Raw genomic sequence first — 4,512 nt, 5'->3', positions numbered from 1 at the left:
CTATTAATCAATTGTCTATCTAATTAGCATATTGATTCTACAATTAGAACTTGTTAATTGCAGCCCTGATTGTAGTTAAATCGTTAATTGTTGTTGTTTGATTAACTTTTCCCTCTGCTCTTATCATATAATATAATATTATAAGATTTTCTGGTTTTTTTTAATAGTTTATTTAATTTCTTAATCATTTTCAAATGATTTCTTGTTGATTACTTTTTCTCATTTAACAACAATAAACAATTTACTATTAGCTAACTGTTTCCTACTATATGTTTGTGTGTATTTTCATTGTGACAGTGATTAATTGTAATTAGTTTTGGGTAAGAAAATGAAAATCAAATTGTTACCCAACTATTTATAATTTTCTGTGTTCAACTTATTAGGATTTATTTTAATTCTTGAAAAGTTGATCCAATTAAATCAATCTTTAAATTCTTGACTGGTAATTTCATCATAAGAATCATGAACATGATGATGGAGGTGGTGGTGATGGTGGTGGTGTTGGTTCTAGTGTAGGTTAGGTAGTGACAGTGGTAGTAAAAGACAAGAATGAAAGTTATCATGTTGATCATCATGAGATGATTAACATTCTGACTCGATTCCAAGAAAACAAAAAGTACAATCATTTCACCTTCACCAAAGACTGAATAAGTTTTCTGTTTGTTTTAAAGTTGAACAATTAATTGCTACAGTTTGTTGATTGTTATAACAGTTGATATTATTGATCAGTTTCCAAGAAATTAAAATCAACTACCCGGCAGAGTAAAATAATCAACAATCAAAACGGTAATCAAAAAAGTCATCAAGTAATCAAACCAAACAAGCAAATCACTTTCTTCCCATTGGAATCATATGATATTGTTTATATTTGTATTTATCGCGATGAAAACAACATCAACAATCAATTAGACTTTAATATTAGTTAATTGTTTACGAAAATTACCTTTGATTGTTGGTTAATTGTTTAAGAAGAATCGAAAACTTTTTTGACAGTCTAATTGTAGTTAACCAGTAGCAGAATGAGATACAAATGTGATAGTAGATTTGAGAAAAGATAAAAAGGAAAGTTTGTTTTCTCTTCACTCGTAATGTCGAGTTTGTTTCCAAAAAGTTCTAACTTTTAGAAAAGTTCTAATAATAATCTGATAGGAACTTGTCACCCATTGTGAATATCCACCCACAAGGAAAAGAGAGACACTGAAACAAAGAGGGTGGAAGATAAATTTCCGGATCAGCCCACGAGAGAGGAAAAAGTTCTGATTCCCATGATGAAGATTCGGTTGATTTGAGATTAACAGGGAACTTTTTGTTGCTCTAATAATGATTTTCCACAATTTCGATGAATCAAAGTTACAATTAACTCTCGATATTCTTGTTACTTTGATTGTTTATTAGTCAATTTATTGGGAGAGTAAATGAATTATATTGGACAATGTTGAGATTCCTTCTTGTAATGATTAAAATAAATTGTTTGAAAAATTGAAGGGAAAATGTTGATTCATCATTAGCATAGTTAGTTAATTAATTGTATCATCGACAGTTAAATTGAGTGAAAACATTGACAGTAATTGAATTGTTGATGGATTTCACAACATTTTCAAGTTAATTGTTACACAACCAAAATTTTCACTCAACACTTAGAAATATAAATGATATTTACCAACAAGAATCAGCAACAACTAAATCAACTTTATAATCAACGATTTTTTCATTAATTATCATTGCAATGATAAAAATAAATTCAAACAATCAAGTTTACTTGTTGCAATTATAAATTATCATGTAATTTGACAATTGAGTTTATTGGTTTTATTTATGCAAAAATCAGGTGAGATTAAGTTAATTTTTTAAAGAAAATGGGATTTAATTGTTTTCCAACAATCAAATGGTAAACACACAATTTAAAACAGAGAAGAATCAAAAAAAAACAATCAAGATCAAAATCAAAAGCACTCATAATGATTAATTATTTAGCGATTGGTGAAAAGGTGAAAATTGTACAAATGAAGAAAAGCTCGAGATCAAACAATCAGAATTGTCAACAATTAACTGATTGTAAAGGTTAATTGTCGTTCATTTGATGGGTTTAAACTTCATCTGGAAAAGCGGGTAAAGTTTCAACGATAAAGTCGATGTGTCTCTGTAAAAAGTAGACCGTTAGTACCGTTGGAAAGATGAGTAGTATCCAAACGGGGAAAACGATATAACGAATATCGGGTTCACCTTTACAAACTCGAACTGTTTCGATTAGGAAGTTAACGGTAAAATAGGCACATAAAATGGCGAAAACAATTTGAAACAATCGTAAGATTGGAATTAACTCTTTCCGTAAACCTTGAAGGAAAAGTATACAAGCAAATAGGCCGAAAATGCAGCCTGAGGCGACATAATCACGGTCTCGGACAATGGCCAGTATCGCGAAAATGGCAAGGATAACACTCTTGTAGATGCAAAGTATGGTCAAGTAGAAACTTTCCTTACTAGTTGTGAGCATATCTCGGCCTTTGCCGTTAATTGCATTTAAAGATGATAAAGTTGTACTGCTTCCGGAAACACCGGCGGGTAGTTGTAGAGTCGGTGGGTTTAGATGATGATGACTATTGATATGTTGTTGTTGTTGTTGAAAGTTATTGTTATTAACTGTGTTTGTTGTTGTCGTTGTGATTGAGGATGAGGATGAGGATGATGTGGTTGTGTTTACTGGGCTTATGGGGAGATCCATGGTTGGATCTAAGGTTGAGGTGGAGGTTGATGTTTGTTTTTCACTCATAATTGTGTGTTGATTGGGTTTTATTACAATTATCAATGGTAGTTGATGTTGATGTTGTTGATCAATTTTGGGTTCTGGTTTTGTTTTGTTTATTTTTGCTCTGGTTGTTTTTCAATGGGGTTTCTGTTGTTGGGAGGATAAGGATGAGGATGGAGATGGAGATGGAGTATGATGAAGATGAGCCGACTTATGGTTTGCGTAAGGATGATTTGCATCTAAGGAATCTTTATCTTTCTTACTTTCTATCTTCTCTGTCTATTTAACTGTCGCTTTCACTTTTCTTTTCCTTCAAATTTCATGTTAACTGTATTTCTAACTTTCTCTGGTTCATTTTGGTTCTAATAAACTTTTTTTTCTTCGTGAAGATGATTCGCTTATCTTAATCTTCCTTTTCTCTTTTTTCTCTTCCTATGTCTCATTTTCTCATCTTCTTCAGCATCTTCATCTTCATCTTCGTCTTCATCTGCATCTTTTTCTTCTTCTCCATAAACCTCCATCTTCTTCCTCAAAGTAACTGTTTTCTTTTCTTTCTCTATCTCCCTCGTCTTCTTCCCTTGCGATTTTCAGATTCTCTGAAGATGATGAAGATGAAGATGAGGATGAGAGAGGAAAAGTATGTTGAGATAATTTTGGTTTCTTCCAAGTTACTCAGTTATTATGAACTTTTCCATGTCTTGTCTTTATTTTTGCTTTTTTCTTCACCTTCTATTATCTAAGTTATGCTTGGATTCATTTTCATCATGAAAAAATACTCATGATGAGAGTCAGGATCATGATGATGACAAGAAAAAGTTCATTTTCATGTTTCACTTTACAATTAAAGGGGAAATTTTCATTTGTTTAATTATCATTTCAATGATTTTGTTCATTAAACTCAATATTCACCATAGATGAAAAAGTGTAACACTTTGCAGTTGAAACAATTGAATCTCTTTGATATGAATATATTTTTGGTTCAACAATTGGAAACAATAAATCCTTTAACTGTTAACAATCACAAACAGTAACAATCAACTGATTGTTTGAATTTCTCAAAGTTTTTCTTGGCAATCATCATTTAGTTGATTATCATTAGAAAAAAAAACTTTATTCTCATCATAATATTGATATGATTTGTTAATCATCTTGTAAAATTTTTTATACAGTCTCTTAATTATCCATTTAATTGTAAAATTTTGATTCTAGTTTGTTTATAATTGATGAATAGTTAATCAGATAATTTTTAAAAAGAAAAGTTTTCACATTAGTTATAAAAGAAGCTAAAAGATGGAGCCACTTTCTCAATACGAATTCAAAAATTTAATTGTTAACAATTAAGTTAACTAATTAGCAATAGTAGTTGGATTGTCAATTTTTAATGTTGACAGAACTGAAATGATCAAATAGATCACATGATTAGATTAATTGTAAAGTCGAGTTGAAACAATTAAAAGATCTGAACAAAATGATAACTAATTTTGATTTTTAATTGTTGACTTTTCATTGAGCAATTTGAAACACTAATCAAATTGTAATTGTTGATTCATTGAGTTATGAAAATTAGTTAACAAACCGAGTAAATATTAAATTAGATTAGGTTGTTAACTTTATGATTAGTCATTAATTGTCTATGTTAAATGTTAACCATCTAAATTGTTGAGTTAAATTGTCACAGGAAATTGTTTAATTCTAGTGAAAATTAAATAAAAGAAATTGAGTTTTATAACAATAATATGATCCGAATGAAATTTGAAGCAATTAAG

Source organism: Panonychus citri, unplaced genomic scaffold (genome assembly GCF_014898815.1).
Source record: "Panonychus citri isolate SS breed McGregor unplaced genomic scaffold, ASM1489881v1 Contig00023, whole genome shotgun sequence".
Lineage (NCBI taxonomy): Eukaryota > Metazoa > Arthropoda > Arachnida > Trombidiformes > Tetranychidae > Panonychus > Panonychus citri.
Note: the sequence above shows the minus strand (reverse complement) of the source record.